General features: G+C 43.6%; 1 protein-coding gene across 10 annotated transcripts in view; it reads right to left on the bottom strand.

Moving 5' to 3' along the window:
* Positions 1–21,699, bottom strand: part of akt3a (AKT serine/threonine kinase 3a) — a 378,634-nt gene that overhangs the window by 208,950 nt on the left and 147,985 nt on the right. For 2 of the 10 annotated variants that reach the window (XM_085979827.1, XM_085979822.1), the window contains one exon: positions 20,577–20,696. The exons of the other annotated variants lie outside the window; for them this stretch is intronic. The gene's annotated coding sequence lies outside the window, so the exon portion shown is untranslated. The remainder of the gene's footprint in view (positions 1–20,576; positions 20,697–21,699) is intronic. 10 annotated transcript variants of the gene reach the window in all.

The following is a 21,699-nucleotide window of genomic DNA, read 5'->3' as shown; positions in this document are numbered from 1 at the left end:
CAGTCATTGTTATGTAGTCAATATGTGCAGAGGAAGGTCCCACAAACAGCAAATGAATGACTGACCAGATAATCTGTTTATGGTAGTCCTAGTTGAGGAAGGAATATAGGTCAGGACACAGGGCGAATACCCTGCTCTTCTTTAAATAGTGCTATGGAGGTCTTTCATGTCCACCTAGAGGAGACAAACAAAGCCTTGGTTTAACGTGCCACCCAAAAGAGAGCACTTCCAACAAGGATGCACCCCCTCGCCACTACACTGAAGTGTCAGTCTAGATTATGTGCTATAGTCCATGAACCCATAACCTTTTTACTAAGCCAAGTGAGCCAAGCTGGCACTTGAGTAGCTGAAATAAATTGTGTTTCCTGGGGACACAATGAATTTCTAGATATCTGGGTAGAGACACAAAGGGAGCTATGGCTCATCTATGAAAATAATCTGAAATAAAGAAATTGAGTAAATAAGAGTGAAATAAACTCAGAAATGTAAGTTATGTTGTTTTAAATGACTTTTTGGTCAGAACTTCATGACTTCCTCTTTCCTGCAAAAGGTACACCATGTGGTCATCTTTGTTCTGTGTGTGGCAAATATAGCAATCTGGAAAGCCGGGTGCTAAACCAGAGCTACTTAGCCCTTTTTGGTAAATTGCTGCTTAAAGCAACTGACACCATTAACAGTGTTAATCATAGTAAATAAATATTTTGAAAACGGCTTGCATTGTTAGTAAATCATATTAAATCAAGCAACCTGATAATATACTTTGAGGACATTAAAACAAGCCTTGAACCATTCTGACATTAATTTAGACCAAGGTCAAGAGGCGTGGTGCAGGAAATATGGTGCAGATTACTTCAACACAAAAGTGAGCACAACACCACCTGAAATTTCAGTAATCTGGCTTTTCCTCTGCAGTTACTTTCCACCACGTGATGGATAATTCTCCCAAATTGAGAAGGAAAAGATCCATTTAGGATCCAGTGCAAATGAGTACAATTCCACCAAACTACACAATTTTTCTCTCACATGGCAGCTGTTGATGATTCTGCCAGTGCCATTTACACCTCATCTAGAGTCATCTTTTGTTTCTTAACTTGTCCCATTACCATCTCCTTTTCCCTTGCACCATCATCCCTTTTGTCTTTTAATGTCTCCTGCCTTCCACCCTATCACAGACCTTCCCTTTTGTTCTTTCCTCCCCTCCCACCTTTCCCTGCCCCTACACTTGCTTAAAAATCTGTTCCATCTCCAACTTTTTCCAGTTCTGACGAGGGGTCATCGACCTGAAACATTAACTCTGTTCCTCTCTCTACAGATGCTGCCTGACCTGAGTATTTCCAGCATTTTCTGTTTTTATTACACATTTTCCTATCCTTGGTAAAACTAAAACACTCAATTTTGATGCAGGTGTGAGAGTTAATAAAAAATCTTGCATTTATATACTGCCTTTCACAACCTCAGGATGCCCCAAAGTGCTTTACAGCCAATTAAGTAATTTTGAAGTGTAGTCACTGTTGCACTGTTTCCCACATTACAAGTGACTCCACTTCAAAAGTACTTCATTGACTGTAAAGCGCTTTGAGACATCCGGTGGTCGTGAAAGGCGCTATATAAATGCAAGTCTTTCTTTCTTTCTAGGAAACACAGCAACCAATTTGCACATAGCAAATTCCCACAAACAGCAATGTGATAATGACCAGATAATCTGTTTTTAGTGACGTTGGTTGAGGGATAAATATTGGCCAGGACACTGGGAGAACTCCGTTTTGAAATAGTGCCTCAGATGGCAGACAGGGCCAGGGCCTTGGTTTAAAACCTCATCCAAAGGACGGCACCTCTGACAGTGCAGCACTCGCTCAGTACTGCACTGGAGTGTCAGCCTAGATTTTGGTGCTCAAGTCTCCCGAGTGGGATCTGAACCCACAACCTTCTGACTCATAGGCGAGAGTGCTACCCACTGAGCTATGGCTGACAAACTAAACTAAGTATACTGGGAGGGATATGTTCCCCAACTTATCCATTGGGACAATGTTGAACAATTTCTGGTGGCATCATTGATATGACTGTAAATGAGCCTGGACCTTTAAGCATCCAAGCAAGGTCTGTAGAGCTTTGTCCTGATGCACTTGCATGTCTTGGTGTTTAAGGGTCAGAGGATGTTCTAGAATAGTGGCATTTGCAAAAGGATGCATTTGGTCTGCTCGTTGATGAACTGTAGATGACATTTTCATTCAAGACCGGTAAGCCTGACATCGGTAGTGGGGAAAATGCTAGAGTCCATTATAAAAGATGTAATAGCAGAGCACTTGGAAAACAGTGACAGGATCGGACAAAGTCAACATGGATTTACAAAAGGTAAATTGTGCTCGACTAATCTACTGGAATTTTTTGAGGATGTAACTGGTAAAATAGATAAGGGAGAACCAGTGGATGTGGTGTATTTGGACTTTCAGAAGGCTTTCGATAAGGTCCCGCATAAGAGATTAGCGTGTAAAGTTAAGGCGCATGGGATTGGGGGCAAGGTACTGACTTGGATAAAGAACTGGTTGGCAGACAGGAAGCAAAGAGTTGGAATAAACGGCTCTTTTTCCAAGTGGCAGGCAGTGACTAGTGGGGTACCGCAGGGATCGGTCCTAGGACCCCAGCTATTCACAATATATATATATAAATGATCTAGACGAGGGAACTAGATGTAATATCTCCAAGTTTGCAGATGACACAAAGCTGGGTGGGCGTGTGTGCTGTGAGGAGGATGCTGGAAAACTCCAGTATGATTTGGACAGGTTGGGTGATTGGGCAGAAGCATGGCAGATGCAGTATAATGTGGATAAATGCGAGGTTATCCACTTCAGTAGCAAAAACAGGAAGGCAGATTATCATCTGAACAGCAATAGATTGGGAGAAGGGGAAGTGCAACGAGACCTAGGTGTCCTTGTGCACCAGTCGCTGAAGGTAAGCATGCAGGTGCAGCAGGCGGTTAAGGCGGCAAATGGTATGTTGGCCTTCGTAGCGAGGGTTTGAGTACAGGAACAAGGATGTCTTGCTGCAGTTGTACAGGGCATTGGTGAGACCACACCTCGAGTATTGTGCACAGTTTTGGTCGCCTTATCTGAGGAAGGATGTTCTTGCCATGGAGGGAGTGCAGCGAAGATTCACCAGACTGATACCTGGGATGGCAGGAATGATGTATGAAGAGAGATTGGGCTTATACTCGCTGAAGTTTAGAAGAATGAGGGGATCTCATTGAAACTTATAACATTCTAACAGGACTGGACAGACTAGATGCAGGAAGGATGTTCCCGATGGCCGGGGAGTCCAGAACCAGGGGTCACAGTCTAAGGGTAAGGGGTAAGCCATTTAGGACAGAGATGAGGAGGAATTTCTTCACCCAGAGAGTGGCGAACCTGTGGAATTCTCTACCACAGAAGGCAGTGGAGGCCAATTCATTAAATATACTGAAGGAGTTAGATATATTTCTTAAGGCTAAAAGGATCAAGGGATATGGGGAGAAGGCAGGGACAGGGTACTGAATTTGGATGATCAGCCATGATCTCATTGAATGGCGGAGCAGGCTCGAGGGGCCGAATGGCCTACTCCTGCTCCTATCTTCTATGTTTCTATGTATAAAACCATGCTGACTCTGCTTTATTATGATTTTCTAAATGTGCTGCTACCTCTTCCTTTATGATGGACTCCAGCATTTTCCCAATGCCAGATGCTAGGCTAACTGGTCGATAGTTGCCTGCTTTCTGTCTCCCTCCTTTCTTAAATAGGGGCGTTACATTTGCAGTTTTCCAGTCCACTGGGACCTCTCCAGAATCCACAGAATTTTGGTATATTACAACCAATGCATTCACTATCTCTGCAGCCACCTCTTAAGACCCTAGAATGCAGGCCATCGGGTCCAGGGGACTTGTCCACCTTTAGTCCCATTAGTTTACCTAGTACTTTGTCTCTAGTGATAGTTTTAAGACCCCCCCCCCCCAAACAGCCCCTTGATTATCCATTATTGGGATGCTTTTAGTGTCTTCTACCGTGAAGACCGATACAAAATATTTGTTCAAAGTCTCCGCCATTTCCCATTATTAATTCCCCAGACTCATCCTCTGGGGGACCAATGTTTACTTTAGCTACTCTCTTCCTTTTTATATACCTGTAGAAGTTCTTACTGTGTTTTTAGATTTCTTGCTAGCTTACTCTCATAAGCTATCGTCTCTATCATTTCTTTAGTTGTCCTTTGCTGGTTTTTCAAAATTTTCCAATCCTCTGGCCTTCCACTGTTCTTCGCAACATTGTACGCCTTTGTTTTCAATTTGATACCATCCTTTACTTCCTTAGTTAGCCACAGGTGGTTCATCCTTCTCTTAAGAGTCATTCTTTCTCACTGGAATATATCTTTGCTGAGAGTTATGAAATATCTCCTTAAATGTTTGCCACTGCTTTTTTTAAATTTTTATACAGTCTTACCCTGTAATATATTTTCCCAATCCACTTTAACCAAGTCTGCCTTCATACTTTTGTAATTACCTTTATTTAAGTTCAGGACACTAGTTTGTGACCTAGCTTTATTACACTCAATCTGAATTTGAAATTCTTCCATGCTATGATCACTCTTCCCAAGAGGATCCTTCACTTCGAGATCATTGATTAATCCAGCCTCATTGCACATTGCCAGATCTAAAATAGTCTGCTCCCTGGTTGGTTCCACAACGTATTGTTCCAAGAAACCATCCCGTATACACTCTAAGAACTCTTCCGCAAGTCTACCTTTGCCAATATGCTTTGTCCAATCAATAAGAAGATTAAAATCTCCCATGATTATAGCCATACCTTTCTTACAAGCCTCTATTATTTCTTGATTTATACTCTGTCCTACAGTGTGGCTACTGTTTGGGGACCTGCAGACCACTCCCGCCAGTGACTTCTTACCTTTATTATTTCTTATTTCCACCCAAACTGATTCTACGTCTTGATCTTCTAAGCCAATATCATTTCTCACTACTGCACTGATCTCATCCTTTATTAACAGAGCTATACCACCTCCTTTTCCTTTCTGCCTATCCTTACGAAATGGCAAATACCCCATAATATTCAGTTCCCAGCCTTATTCACCTTGCAACCACATCTCTGTAATGGCTATCTTATGTTCTTATTCCCTAGCAAGGAGTCAACACCTTCAGGGGAGGCAATAAGGAGGCAGGAGAAAATCAGCCGAGAATGAAAGAAAATAAAGAAAATATTAGATGCATAATACCATCATTTCACATAATTTCTCCTGAACAAACTGGAATTCTATTAGAAGCAAATATAGATACAAATTTGGATATATGTTGCATCTGACCAAGATGGTTTTGTACCCAACTGAAAAGAGTTTGCTAAGGATTAAATGCATATTATGTGGACACTACTTAATAGTTAACGTGATAGACATTTTTTTATTCCATTGGTGCCGAGACGACATAGCATACCAATGACAAACACCGAGTTAGAAAAACTTCCCTCATGAGTAATTGTTGAACCTTCCATTTATATTGCAAGTTTATGGGGACAAATTCATTTATTTTAAAACATTAGACTAGAAGATGGTTCAGCAGATTAGAACACAGTCACTGCACCTCTGGGATATGACTACTGGTTCAGAGAGCACTTGGGTTGTCTCAATCCACTTCCTGATGTGCACATATCCAGATCACAGAAACAGTCCTTAAACTTGGCACTAATTAGCCCCAAACTCCAGTCACTCTCGGAGGTGACTAATACACAGTGTAGGAAAAGGCAATGGTGACAATGGATGGTGCTTTTCTAAGGTTTAAATTAGGCCACAGTTAGGAAACAGCTAGCTGGTTGGGGAATCGAGAACATGGGGACATAGCCTAAAAATTAGAGCCAGGCATTTCAGGTGGGACATTAGGAAACGCTTCTACACACAAAGAATGGTAGAAATTTGGAACACTCTTCCACAAACGGCAATTGATGCTGGTGTGGCGGAGACCATATAGGGACAGTAACACAATTCACTATGTATAGCCAATGTTGTTATCACTCCAAGTTATGTACGGAACTTGGTTGGGTTATCGGGGCAGGGTCCCTTTAAGAGTCGTCAATTATGTGACGACGTCATAGCCCTGCGACGAGGCCGAGTCCCTCAGTCCATGCGGAGAGTTAATAAAGCTAACACGCGTTTTTCTTTGCTGCTACGAAAGTCTCGCAGTCTGTTGATTTTCAGCGACTCCTACATTGGTGACCCCGTTTCTCTTTTGGACGTTTCCAAAGACTTTATCCGAGATGGCGACGAACGCCGTTTCTCTCAAATTACCGGAGTTTTGGGAACGACAGGCTGCCGTTTGGTTCGCCCAGGCCGAGGCTCAGTTTGCACTCCAGGACATCACCGCGGACGACACGAAGTATTATTACGTCATCTCTGCTCTCGGCAGCTCCACCACGGCCAGAGTCGTGAGCCTGCTCAAGGACCCCCCGGAGCACCACAAATTTGCGACGCTGAGAACGCACCTCCTAGAGACTTTTGGGCTAACTGAACCCGAGCGCGCACGCCAGCTTCTCTCTCTACCCGGGCTTGGCAACTCCAAGCCCTCAGAACTGATGGACCACATGTTAACCAATCCTGGGCAAGCACAAGCCGTGCTTCCTCTTCAGAGGACTGTTCCTACAACAGCTGCCAGGGCAGGTACGGTCGGCTTTAGCCAACTCTCATATTAGTGATTTCCGCGACCTGGCCAAGGAGGCCGACAAATTTTTCTCCGCCGGGCAACAGTACTGCGCAGCCCTGCCCCCCACCGCCACAGCCCAATGGCGGCAGCCTCCAAGCATGTGCTTCTACCACGCGCAGTTCGGCCCCAAAGCCAAGAAGTGCCAGCCCCCGTGCAGCTTTACCACATCGGGAAACGCGAAGGCCCACTCATTAGCTACCATGACTGTCGGCCGTTCAGGTAGTCGGTTATTCATTACGGACACTGACTCTGGACGTCGTTTCCTCTGTGACACGGGTGCCCAGGTGAGCGTCCTGCCCGCGTCAACCGTAGACATATGGGTGGGGGGGACCACGGCCCTGCCCACGAAGCCACCAATGGCAGTTCCATCCGTACCTTCGGGAAACGGAGCGTGGCGCTGTGTTTTGGCGGGCAGCGTTTCGCTTGGGACTTTTACAGCGAAAGTGTCCACCCCCCTTCTCGGGGCTGACTTCCTCTGCGCCAATGGCCTTTTAGTGGACGCCAAGAACCGATATCTCGTCAACGCCGAGACTTTCAGCTCGCTCCAGTGTTCGCTCAGCGGTTCCAGCACGACGAAGTTGTCCAGCGCACTCTCAGCCTCCGACGAGTTTTCCCGCCTCCTTGCCGGGTTCCCGGACCTCACGAAGCCCACTTTCTCGTCCGCCGCCACCAAGCACGGGGTAGAACACCACATCCCGACCACCGGTCCGCCTGTCTACGCCCGCGCCTCGACCCGGGGAAACTCACCATCGCTAAAGCCGAGTTCGACACGATGGAGCGCCTCGGCATCATTCGCCGGTCGAACAGTCCGTGGGCCTCGCCCCTCCACATCGCACAGAAACCAGGCGGCGGTTGGCGCCCGTGCGGTGATTACCGGTGCCTCAACGACGCTACGACCCCCGACCGCTACCCGATTCCACACATCCAGGACTTTTCCGCCCGCCTGGCCGGGAAAGTTGTTTTCTCTAAACTGGACCTCGTTCGGGGTTACCACCAGGTCCCCGTCCGGCCGCAGGACGTCCCGAAAACCGCGGTGATCACCCCGTTCGGGCTGTTCGAATTCCTCCGCATGCCATTCGGTCTCAAAAACGCCGCTCAGGCTTTTCAATGCCTAATGGACACCGTGTTACGGGACCTGCCATTCCTGTTAGTCTACCTGGACGACATTCTCAGCGCCAGCGCCTCCAGGACGGAGCATGTGTCCCACCTCCGGACTCTCTTCGAACGCCTCAGCCAGCACGGCCTGATCGTCAATCCGGCCAAGTGCCAGTTCGGGCTGTCCTCGATCGACTTTCTCGGGCACCGCATCACGAAGGACGGGGCGGTACCACTGCTGTCGAAAGTGGAGGCCGTGAAGGATTTTCCGCAACCCCTCACCGTGAAGGCCCTGCAGGAGTTTTTAGGCATGGTGAACTTTTATCATCGCTTCATTCCCCGGGAAGCCCAGCTTATGTGGCCCCTTTACGAGGCCCTCAAAGGCAAGCCCGCCAAGCTCGCCATCGACTGGTCCGAGGAGATGGCCAATTCTTTCACGGACACGAAAAGGGCCCTGGATAACGCGACCATGCTGGCGCATCCGTTGCACCGATCGCTCTCACCGCGGACGCTTCGGACTATGCTGTCGGCACCGTCCACAAATAGTGGGTCAACGGCACCTGGCAGCCGCTCGCCTTCTTCAGCCGGCAGCTCCGCCCCAACGAGTGGAAGTACAGCACCTTCGATCGTGAGCTTCTCGGCCTCTACCTCGCCATCAGACACATCCGTTTCCTGCTGGAGGCACGCCCGTTCACGGACCACAAGCCGTTGACCTTCGCCATGGCCAAAGTTTCCGAGCCGTGGTTGGCCCGTCAGCTTTCCTTCGTCTCAGAGTTCACGACGGACATCCAGCATGTGGCTGGGAAAGACAACCCCATCGCCGACTGTCTCTCCCGGGCCGTCGCCAGCGCCGTACATCTCGGCATCGACTACACCAGCATGGCGGCCATCCAGGCCTCCGACCCGGACGTCCAGGCCTACAGGACGGCTGTCAAGGGCCTTCAGTTAGCGGACGTCGCGTTTGACGATGCCGGCACCATGCTCCTGTGCGACGTCTCTGCTGGGCAGCCACGCCCCGTCGTGCCCGACGGATGGAGACGGCAGGTTTTTGACGCCGTCCATAGCCTTTCCCACCCGGGCAGGAAGCCATCACAGAAGCTGGTGGCGGCTAAGTTCGTCTGGCACGGGCTCAAGAAGGACGTTCGCAACTGATACCTGCGTGGTATGCCAGCATTTGAAAATGCATCGCCATACTAAGGCCCCGTTGGCGCCTTTCGTGGTGCCCAAGAGGCGGTTCAACCATGTTAACGTGGACCTGGTGGGGCCCCTGCCGCCCTCCCGCGGGTTCACCCACCTCCTCACGATGGTCGACAGAACCACCCGATGGCCGGAAGCCGTCCCGCTGTCGTCAACAACATCCGCCGATGTGGCTCGGGCGTTCATCAACACTTGGGTTGCCCGGTTCGGCTTCCCATCTGACGTCTCCTCCGACCGGGGGCCCCAGTTCACATCGGAGCTCTGGAACGCTGTCGCCCAAGGCCTCGGGTTGAGACTCCACCACACCACCGCATGTCACCCTCAGGCTAACGGGCTGTGCGAACGGTTTCATCACTCCATGAAGGCCGCGCTCCGAGCCAGCCTCCGGGACGACAGTTGGATCGACAAGACTCCCGTGGGTCATGCTGGGGCTCAGGACCGCCCCCAAGGAGGACCTCTAGTCCTCGTCCGCTGAGCTCGTCTACGGGCAGCCGCTGCGGGTTCCCGGGGATTTTGTCCCCAACGCCACGAACCCTTGGTCCGCAGCCCATCAGCGGTCCGCCCTCCTGGACAACGCCAAGGTTTTCGCACCGGTGCCCACGTCACAGCACGGTCTCCCTCAGTCCCACGTTCCGCCCGACCTTCGTGCGGCGGAGTAAGTTTTCGTCCACCACGACGCCCACCGGGGACCTCTTCACCCATCCTACGACAGACCATTCCACGTCCTGGAAGCCGGGGAAAAGGCCTTCGTGGTGGATGTCGGCGGTAAGCCAGACTACATTTCCGTGGACCGTCTTAAGCCGGCCCACCTGGATCTGGACCGACCCATTGGGTTGGCTCAGCCCCCGCGGCGGGGCCAACCTCCGGCTTCTGCACCCTCAGTCCACCACCAAGTGCCCGGGGACCCTCAGGCGACCACCCCAGTCCCTGCCCCGAACTTAAGGAGCCGTTTCGGCCGTGTGATCCGGGCCCCTCAACGACTGACATTGCCAGTTCTAGTGAATTCTGGGGGGACATATGTGGCGGAGACCACATTAGGGACAGTAACACAATTCACAATGTATAGCCAATGTTGTTATCGCTCCACATTATGTACGGAACTTGGTTGGGTTATTGGGGCAGGGTCCCTTTAAGAGTCGTTGATTGTGTGATGACATCATAGCCCTGCGACGAGGCCGAGTTCCTCAGTCCATGCAGAGTGTTAATAAAGCTAACACGCGTTTTTCTTTGCTGCTACGAAGGTCTCGCAGTCTGTTGATTTCCAGTGACTCCGACACTGGGTCAATTGTTAATTTTAAATCTGTGACTGATGGTATTAGGGATATGGGGCAAAGGGGCATATATGGACTTAGGTCACAGATCAACCATGATCTCATTGAATGGCTGAACAGGCTCGAGGGGCTGAATGGCCTACTCCTGTTCCTATGTTCCTAAAAGTATTACTCAGCTGTAATGGTCTGCTCAACATAATGATGTTTGGAAAATACAATTATGTTATGCCAATTAGCTGTCTTGCATAACTTATCAAGAGAAATAATCTGCACATTGGTCAATGAAATTACTATAACACAAGATACATCTTTCCTGATAGCTTCTGACCTGCACAAAATAACAAGGAAATAACTGACCACCCAATTTGCCAGTTCTCTGTTTAGTGATAGGATTTTCATGCAAAACAAAACTAAGAGCTCAAAACCATAAATTCCATTTATGTAGAATGCTAACACTCTTGATATCAACTAAACAGTTCTTTGTTTCATGGAAGTAGCACATAGTGACAGGTAATATTTCAGTACTTCTAGTTCCCGAGACAAATAATACATACAATTTTAGGTTAAAAAAACTTATGACTGCCATATTGAAAACCAAACAAGATAAAGTGGAACCATCACAAAAAATAGAATTTCTTTAGTGCAAGAAATTTAAAGTTCACAAGAAATCACAGGTTCAAATGGGTTTGACGTAAGCTTGCGTACGTGTTTAGTTTTCACAGCAACAGTTTGGGTCAGAATTTGCGGTCAGTATGACGGCGTACTGAGTACCGTCATACCGTCTTTGAAATGGACGGCAAGCTCGAGATTTCCGCACACGCTTGCGCTAAATCCCAAACTTGCGATGTCAAATTCCGACTTGACAGATCCATCCGCTCAGACATTGAAATCCTAATTGCTGGCACAGAATTGGGTTGATTGCCCAGCAATTACGCATGAAAATTTTACGGCCATGCAAATAGGCACAGGGCCTGTTTGCACAGCGTAAGAGGATACCTCCTGACAAATCCAACTATATCTAATTTTAAAAGCTTAAACTACAAGCCAGTCTTTTAAACTTACCGTCAAGTGGGTGGTGTTCGAAGTGAGGCTGCTATCTGAGATTGAGAGACCGGACACTGAGCATAAACATAAAATAGTTCATACTAAATGATTACTTTTTTCAATACTGACTAAGGAAGATACAAACAATGTGCTCCTCATAATTGATAAGTAGAATTAATGACCAAACTAAATGAGATGGAGATGCTAGACATGTTAAAACAATATATCTAACAAATAAATCCAGAGGATAGATGATTTTTATCCTACGGTATTAATAGAGACAAGGGACGAGGTTTGTGAGGTGCTAACGATCCTTATGATGGATTAAATGAACATGGGATGTTTCACTAGACTGAAAAGCCAACTGTACCCATTTTCAAAAGAAAGAAAACAGGTCCACTAGACAGAGAGAAAGAGAGATAAAAAGGAAGAGAATTAAAAAAAATTGAGGGGACAATTAAGGAATTTTAAAAAATGTTACATCTGTATAGCACCTTATCACATTTTTCAAAGCTCAAATAGCAGCCAACAGATTCAAAAGGTTGTAGATTCTGCCTAACCAAGCATCTTGACTGGTTATTTCTGAAAGTGAGAATACCTAAACCTAGGTATGTAGTTATCCAGCATGTTTAGCAGTATGCTTCTATACTTATCCCATTTGTCCACTACGGATTCCATTCAGAGCTCTAGAATATTTAATCTGTCAACATGGTGTACCTGAGAGTTCCAAAAAGCCCTTGACAGGAAGGTTGTGACTCAATTTTAAATTGGTATGGATTTGAGTTAAAGTTGGGAATTAATCAAAATTGACTTAAAGATAAGCAGGGAGTCCGGCAAGGGGGGGGGGGGTGGAAAGAGGGGGAGATGAAGGAGTCCTGTGTGGAGTGCCCCAAAAAAACAGTATAATGCATTGCATATAAGAAAAATAGGTGACATACATACTCCATGAATGATGTTGAAATAGCCACGGGTGATGTAGGATAGTAGCTCTCACAAAGCTTAACAGTTCTAATTACTGCAAAACAATAAAAATGCTAAAACAAAAGCATACTCGTTCGACCACATCACGAGTAGTGTAACCAATTCCGATCACCGAGTTACAAAAGGAGATATTCAAAACCTGGGAGGCACTGAGGAAAAGCACAAGCTCTAATATTGGAGACTGAGCTACAAGGAAAGATGGGAGAAACTGGAGTTTTCAACTTTAAAAGGCGACTGCAGAAACCTTGTAGAAGTATTACAAGATAGTAAATGGTATAAAAAAAAAAGGTAAATCTGAAGCACTACTTCAAAGTAAGCCATGACAGGGGGCACAAGGTGAAACTGGCAGACGGCAAACTTAGCATCGAGATTGAGAAACTCTTTACCGAATGAGTAATCAATGGTTCTCTGCGTAAGGTAATAGAAGTAAAGATCTTTGAATTATTTAAGAAACAGCTAGATACTGTGAAGTAGGTTGTTTCATAGCCTAAGATAGGCTGTAAAGCCTTCCTCATCTATATCAATTGTGATGTTGATCAGTCTTTTCTCATATGTTGTTTATTTTCCTGCCGTATCTTGATTTTCCTACATATATAAGCAAAATAAATTGAGATATTTTGAACTGACTATGAGGAAACCCAACATAGTTTCAGCAATGAGGTCTTGTTTCAATAACCCGATTAAATTCTTAAAGAAAGTGACCAAATTAGTGGATGATGGCTGTCCAGTAGATGTTATATACCTGGATTTCCAAAAAACTTTCGCTGAAGTCTCAGAAGCACCGCTTGGAAAAGATCACATCATATTAGGAATGGCTGGCACACATAAGGCTACTCGGGCAACTGGTTACAATCTTGTACGCAGAGGGTCAGCATCATTGCGATTAGATCTTTTGAGGCCAAATCAGGAGTGCAGTCCTGCAGGGCTATTGCAGTTCTACACCAACATTAATGATTTGGATGAGGACATTAATGGAACCATTCACAGGTTTGCAGATGACATGAGAGGTTGGAAATTTAATCAATAATTGAGCCCCTGGAGGATAAACAAAATGATACCCAGACTAAGGCTCTTGGTTATCAGATTAGGCTCTTGGAGTTAAGGCTAAAGAAACTCAAGCTTACAAGGCTTTTAAAAAGATGAATTGGTTAGATCCAGTCAGATAGTTTTTTTTTAGATGGATAAGGATGGTAGGTCTAGCGGCATCCATATAAAATCCTTAGGCAAAGGGTTAGATGTCATGAAGCAATTTCCCCCCCCCCCCCCCCCCCAGTCATCATCCTCAAATAGATTATAAAAACATGGGGTGAGCATGGATTCCCCAGTCTTTCAAAAGGGTGCAGGACAAGTTTCTGACAGAAGATGGAGGTGGATGCTGACAAAATATCAGTAGAAGTGGAAAAGGTAGAAGCAATGGAAGGGGTGAAAATTGAGAGACAGGATGTACTAGAAAGGCTGGGTATGCTTAGAGTGGACAAGTTGCCTGGTCCAGATGGCTTGCATCCCAGGTTGCAAAGGGAATTGGGGGAGGAGATAGTGGAAGGGCTTGTCATAATTTTCCAATCTTCCCTAAATGTGGGGGAGGTGCCTGAGGATTGGAAAGTGGCAAATGTGACACCATTGTTCAAGAAAGGGTCCAAGGACAATCCTAGTAAGTACAGGCCGGTCAGTTTAACATCAGTGGTGGGTAAAGTTTTAGAAACAATAATCAAGGAAAAAATTAACAGGCATTTGGAGAGGTTTAAGCTAATTAAGGAGAGCCAACACAGGTTTGTAAAAGGAAGATCGTGTTTGACTAATCTAATTGAATTTTTTGATGAAGTAACAGAGGATTGATGAAGGGAATGCAATGGATGATGTCTACATGGATTTTCGGAAGGCGTTTGACAAAGTATCACACAGAAGGCTGGTTGAGGCTCGTGAAATAGTTGGGTCAGTGGCAGCTTGGATAAGGAATTGGCTTAAGGACAGAAAACAGCAAGTTGTGGTAAATGGCTGTTTTTCAGACTGGAGGATGGTAGACAGTGGTGTTCCCCAAGGGTCAGTGCTTTTTTGGATATGACCTGGATATTGGAATATATAGAGTAGAATTTCTAAATTTGCCAATGACACCAAACATGGGGGTGTGACAAATAGTGATGATATCAATTGACTGCAACAGGACATAGAAAGGCTAGCAGAATGGGCAGATGGAATTTAATACAGATAAGTGTGAGGTGATGCATTTGGCAGAAAGAACAGGGAGAGACAATATACACTTAATAGCACAGTTTTAAAGAGTGTGCAAGGACAGAGGGACCTGGGAGTTAATGTGCATAGGTCCCTGAAGGTAGCAGGACATATTGAAAGAGTGGTTAACCAAGCACGTGGGATCTTGGGCTTCATAAATAGAGGAATTGAGTACAAAAGTAGAGAAGTTATGCTGAACCTTTATAAAGCACTGGTTAGGCCACAACTGGAGTATTGCATCCAATTCTGGTCACCACACTTTAGGAAGGATGTGAAGGCCCTTGAGAGGGTGCAGAGGAGATTTACCAGAATGGTCCCAGGGATGGGGGATCTTAGCTACAAGGACAGGTTGGAGAAGCTGGATTTGTTTTCATTAGAGCAAAGGAGGTTGAGGGGTGATTTGATAGATGTGTACAAGATTACGACGGGTTTGGATAGGTTAGACGGGGAAAGGCTGTTCCCGCTAGTTGATGGTACAAGGACTAGGGGACACAGATTTAAGGTTTTGGGCAAGAGATACAGGGGGATGTGAGGAAAAACCATTTTTACACAGCGAGTGGTGATGACCTGGAATTTGCTGCCGACGGAAGTGGAGACACAATGTTTTCAAGGGGAGACTGGATAGGCACTTGAGGGAAATAAACTTGCAGGGCTATGGGGATAGAGCGGGGGAATGGGACTGACTGGATTGCTCTACAGAGAGCCGACACGGACTTGATGAGCCGAATGGCCTCCTTCTGTGCCGTTATGACTCCATAAGATGACACATCCAGTTATAGAGGGCAAGATACAGGTTAAATGATTAGAATAATTGATGGGTCTCCTAACCTTTGTTTGACAGCTTTAAGTATTTGGAGAGAAATTTTCCTCAGGACTTTATGCTTCTCCAGAGTGTGTATGATTACAGCGCACAGGTCAATGGTGTACTTGCCTGCACCATATCTGGATGGGATGCACTTGATGGGCAAATGGTCTTTCCCAGCTATCTTTATGTATGCTCATACATTATAATTGAATGATTTGTATGATGCTATAATTGAATGATTTGTATGATGCTATAATTGAATGATTTGTATGATGCTATAATTGAATGATTTGTATGATGCTATAATTGAATGATTTGTATGATGCTATAATTGAATGATTTGTATGATGCTGATCAGATCATCACATATATGGAATCCATTAAAAAAAATAAACATCCTCGACCTCATCTCAATCATAGAAACATAGAAGATAGGAACAGGAGTAGGCCATTTGGCCCCTCGAGCCTGTTCCGCCATTTAATAAGATCATGGCTGATCATCCAAATTAAGTACCCTGTCCCTGCTTTCTCCCCATATCCCTTTAGTCTTAAGAAATATATCTAACTCCTTCTTGAATATATTTAATAAGTTGGCCTCAACTGCCTTCTGTGGTAGAGAATTCCACAGGTTCACCACTCTCTGGGTGAGGAAATTCCTCCTCATCTCAGTCCGAAATGGCTTACCCCTTATCCTTAGACTGTGACCCCTGGCTCTGGACTCCCCCCGCCATCGGGAACATCCTTCCTGCATCTAGTCTGTCTAGTCCTGTTAGAATTTTATACATTTCAATGAGATCCCCTCTCATTCTTTTAAACTCTAGCGAATAAATATGACAAGTTCTATTTCAGCCTATTTAATCAAGTCAACAATGGCACTTATGGCAATATGCAAAATAATTTACCACTTTTATGATTTTGCTCATTATACATGATCATAAAAATCTGGTTGAACAGAATATACAACATTAAATGCAGGCTTGGAAAATGATGTTAATTTTGAAAAACTGCATAAAAATTAAGTTTGTTTTACTTAAATTTTAGTGAGAACAGTGACAAAGTTTACAAATTTATAAAGGAAAAAAATAGGTCTGCTTTTTGACATAGGTAGGAGATTTGCTGCTTAAGAGTTTGAGCCATTTATTTACCAAGATGTGTGCGACTGTGAGCAAACTTTCGGCATCCATGCTGCTTGAAGATGAGTGCCTCATTATGTGGGATAAATACTCAGGGATAAGTTTTGGCAGCAGAACCTATAATTGCAATTTTCTCCATATGTTTGTCTCAAGACCATCATTTTGGGGCAATAGTTGTCTCTTGGTTGCTCTTGATGTCCTGTGATAACAATGTGCTTTGTGTTGTGTGAGAAAACTTTGATAGGTGATTTCTTCAGCTATCAGCCTAAGGAACCATATATTGTATGATACTCTGCCTGAATCTTGCCTCACTTTGAAAAGGATTTAAACTGTATGGTCCTGAAGTGGTCTGATGCCAATGAGACACCATTCCCAGCCTCGTCTAAAACTGGCATGCTTTATCAATATCTATGCTGTTACTTTTAACTAATCCAGACAACCCAAACATCTATTTTGCAGCTATGTTTTGAGAAAATGATTCAAGCAATGTGGTTCTAACTGGACTATTTCTCTGAATGGCTCCAATGTGGATTGAAATATCTCCTATACCTGAAGATGTACTTCAACAAGCTGAAACTAGAGCTTAAAGAAAGACTTGCATTTATATAGCGCCTTTCGCGACCACCAGACGTCTCAAAGTACTTTTGGAGTGTAGTCACTGTTGTAATGTGGGAAACAGCAGCCAATTTGCACACAGCAAGGTCCCACAAACAGCAATGTGATAATGACAAAGTAATCTGTTTTTTGTTATGTTGGTTGAGGGATAAATATTAGCCAGGAGACCAGGGATAACTCCCCAGCTCTTCTTCAAAATAGTGCCATAGGATCTTTTAAGTCCACCTGAGAGAGCAGACAGGGCCTCTGTTTTAACGTCTCATCCGAAAGACGGCACCTCCGACAGTGCAGCACTGCCCTGGAGTGTCAGCCTAGCTTTATGTGCTCAAGTCCCTGGAGTAGGACTTGAACCCACAACCTTCTGACTCAGTGGCGAGTGTGTTACCAACTGAGCCACAGCTGACACTTAAAAGCTATATGCAATTAAAGGATATCCTTCCAGCGAACTTGATGCTTATAATTGGCCTTATGAACCCAGCACAGACTGTCCAATTCAGGAAATGATGTATTGTTGATAGACAACAGAAGCATTTCTCGGGCTGCCAGTGACTTAAAAATCCATGACAACATAGATCTTGAAACCAGGTGTCAGCATGGACGAGAGAGAGGCCAAAGGAACATAGTCTTCATCAGACGGTTATGTTCCCAGGCCCTACTACGCCAGTAGTGCTAAAGAGAGGAACAAAAAATAAAAATAAACTTTTGTCTGTCTTTGTTTTTGTATGGGAAGTAAATTCAGCTCAATTCAAAAGACCAACAGCTGCTTTGATTAGAAACTTAAAGCAGACAATGTCAGATTGCAACTTATTCAGGGAAAATGTACTTCATGAACTGTGCCCTTTCTAGATTCTTCCATGTGTTTAGTTTCATTAGAATGCTGCTGGATTTGTTCCTGTTTTTCCTATGAGATGTGAAATAAGACATTTCTGAAAACTAACCCTGACAATTGAAAAAAAAAAATCCTTTTCTTTTCAAAGTTAAGCAAAATATTTTGTCAATGTAATTGATAAGCTAAACAAATACACACAGTTAGTTAATTTGAAGCAGAAGAATCCATCCCATCCTTTAGTAGAATCACATGCTGAACATTAAGTGTATAACAAGAAACTATGGGTTTTCAGATCCGAGGAAATATCCAAGACTGGGTGGGTAGATGTAACCACACTTTTACAAGGCCAACCTTCTGCATTTAAGAACTAAAATACTATGCTACCACACAATTCAAACTGCAGTTATATCAGGAGGTTCATTGCATTTTCCAGGAGAATATCAAATCATCAGGATGTGGTATTTTCATAGAAAACAAACAGAATCATGGAATGTGATCCTTAATATGCCAATAAAAACTCAAATCCCATGCAATAAAAATGGAATTTGACTTACTTAGTAACCTTATACCAGGGTCCTCATTATAATATTTACAACAGTATGTTAATCCCCTGTGCAGTAAAGCCCAATATTGATTCATTTCAAAAGCACTTCAATTCAAATCACATCTGTTGTTTTATGTGACAAGTTCCCTTAACAAAATAAACACAACCACCTAAAAAAAATATCAGCAATCCCACCTGCACAAACTACATGGAATAGAACATATTTCACATTCAGATGTTGCCAACTGCTCCAACATCATTCCTGTAGCATGCAATGTCATCCGAGCCCCTGGACACCTTGCTGCCTAGGAGTTGTTCAGTAACTAACTCCAAACTATTACTTCTCTATTTAAATTAGTGTTAGCATCTCAATGGCTCAGTGAATAAATGCACCACATTGTGTAGTAACCGACCAGAAAGATACCAGATTCAGCCTCGAGTACTGTGTTAGCTGATCTAACTCATGGTAGGAATGGGGATGCTTCTGTTGGTTTTAGCGTTAAGGGCGGTAAAACAGCCAGAGTTCCAGGTCGCGATTTTTATCCAGTTGTCCCCATGTGAAGGTTGGGAAAGGACAGAATTAGACACAACTGTGGTACAGCTTCACAGTCAAATAGCCATCAACACGCACGGTTTATGTTCCTCTGTAAAAAAAAAAGTCAATTGGGTAAGATACTGGAGAGGGCTTGAACCATACCCAAAAGCATAAACTACTGCTTTCAGGAAAAAAAGGGAAGAAAGAGTAAGGGGAGAAAAACTAGAATGTGGAAGGTGGAATTGTCTGGAAGTATCATTGGAAAATGCTATTGGCATTTATCCCCTGTTCAGATGTATATTAAAAAAAAATCATTTTTTATTCTCAAGTTACCAAAAAAGCTAAGTGCATTCAAATTAGTTTGATGACTTTAAATTAGTTTGCAACAGAAATTCTGATGTTTTGATGCCACTTAAAAACTGAAAATTAGTGAATAAAGTTCAGAAACCCAACAATCCCAGCTGCCCTCCAATACTAAAATTCTTGGTACATACAATCTGTGAAGAGAAGACAAATGTCTACAATCCAGTGAATTATATACAATGTACGTCAATCTCATTTGTGTAAATTAAATTGAACTTTCTGGGGACACTGGCTTAACTGTTATCAAAATAACTTCAGAAATGTTAGCTCCTGCCACCCTCCAAAGATCTTTATTATCCCAATAAACTACTGTTTCTATTGTACAGTACTTAACAAATATGCAACAATTTGTTAGTCATTTGTAAACCAAACTCTGGTTCATGCTACAGGTATTTCTATTTTGCAGGATTACTGCAGTGTTCCTTAGGGCCAATACCAGAATTCTTCAATACACTATTTAGCCGTGTTAACTGCAGCTTTGTAAAAATGTTAACATTTCTCAACCAAATTATTACAATCATCACTCCTATTTTTTGGTGCTTACGTCAGATTTAGTTTAAACAGATGATAATCTATCTACAATCATTCAGAATAGATATTTTCATGAATAATACTGCGTTTAAGAGCTAGTCAAACCAATTGCAGAAACTGCAACAAAGTCAAGTCGGGGTTATTCACATCTTCAGACTTCAGCATTCATTGAGGATATAATTATTGACTTGGTATTGTAAGAGCAGATTTATTGATTTAGTAATGTAAAGCTTCCTGAAAATTCTCAAACTAACAATAAAAATCTAAAAATATACAATATACATATACATTAAAAAATATAGCTCAAGGCAAAAGAAATTCTCCTATAAACATATATATTATTACTTATTCACTTGTTTATCTTTTGTAAACTAAATTTGTTTAATAATAAACTTAAAATGAGGTCCAAAGTTATGATGCTCTATTGCATACCTGCAGCAGAAATCCTAATTTCAGTAGCTAAACATAATCGAAGGATAGGTTGTTCAGTTTGATCCCCTGGGCATGTTACTAAGAACTTACCTAATATCAAGGCTACCGAAGACATGTTCTAAAGCATATGGCGTTTGGACCCATCTAACACAGTGATCTAAAGATATCTCGTGCAAGGGTAGAAAATAACTAACAACATAACAAAACAAAGAAGTCCCTTATTTTTAATATATAGTTTATGACTTACCAAAATCATCATGGCAATCCCTCTACAGATACTCTGCAGTTGTACAAGGATTGTGCGCTTTTACTCGCTCCCATGCTGAATTTCCCTCCTACCCACAGATCAATCCATTCCTTCCCCCTCCTAGTCAGAAGAAGCAAATGGATTATGCCAAAATATCAACAAAAGTGGAATCTATAACTAAGGTTTGACATGTAGTTCTTTAACTTTATAAGCCAAAACTCGCGCTAACAACAGTGCGTTTTCCATGCGAGAAACTTTAAAATCATATGTTTAAAGAGGCTTTAACAGTATGTACATTAGCTCATGAAGGAAAAACACCAAGATCCTAATTTGGAACAAGGAGATATTTGCTTCTGTAGTTTTCAAGACACTGAAGAAACAAATGGTTTAAGAAACACCCCGATAGTAGCAACCTGTAAACAAATGGAACGCTGCTTTAATCCCAGTTCAAATAAATGTTGTAAATACTCTAAAATACGATGCACCTCTCACGAACGCAAATCAAGCCTTCATCAAAATTTTTCAACTTTGCGTAGTAAGCCATCAGGTTTTAGGATTTTATGGCGATTTTCCACAAAAAAAATTGAAAAAATGAAAAGAATTACTTATGTTAGGGTTTTTAAAAAGTATTTAAAAGTATTGAGTATTCAAACAAATTCAAAAAGAAGTTGAGACGATAGGTAATTAAGATGTTAATGAACGAGCTTTAACATGGTTTCCTTATCGACTGTAAATGATATGCCACATGACGTAATAAAACTCACTACGCACTTGGTTTGAGCATGAAGCAAGGCTTTAAATCAACTTGTTTCAGAACATGGAAGTCTAGTTGTATTTCACTAGCTCCTTGTCTTACAAAATGTCCCTGGAAAGCTGGGGCCAACGCCCGAGTATTTATACTCCTTGGACAACGCCACCAGCTGGCCATCCAGTGTTATTTCATAGGTAGTTTCTCGATGATGAGATTTATGACACCATATGTTAGCTTGTCTTGGCAATCGAAAAACACATCATACTCTTTGTAGCGGAAAGTCTTTCATGCTATTCTGTGGCTAGGAGCAGCAAGAGATGAAACTAAGACAGATACAGGTAGCCAGTCTTTGCTTGAAACAGGATGCTTTGC

Source organism: Somniosus microcephalus, chromosome 3, assembly GCF_052327205.1.
Source record: "Somniosus microcephalus isolate GS21.2 chromosome 3, FLI_Smic_1.0, whole genome shotgun sequence".
NCBI lineage: Eukaryota > Metazoa > Chordata > Chondrichthyes > Squaliformes > Somniosidae > Somniosus > Somniosus microcephalus.
This window is presented reverse-complemented; position numbering and strand designations above follow the sequence as displayed.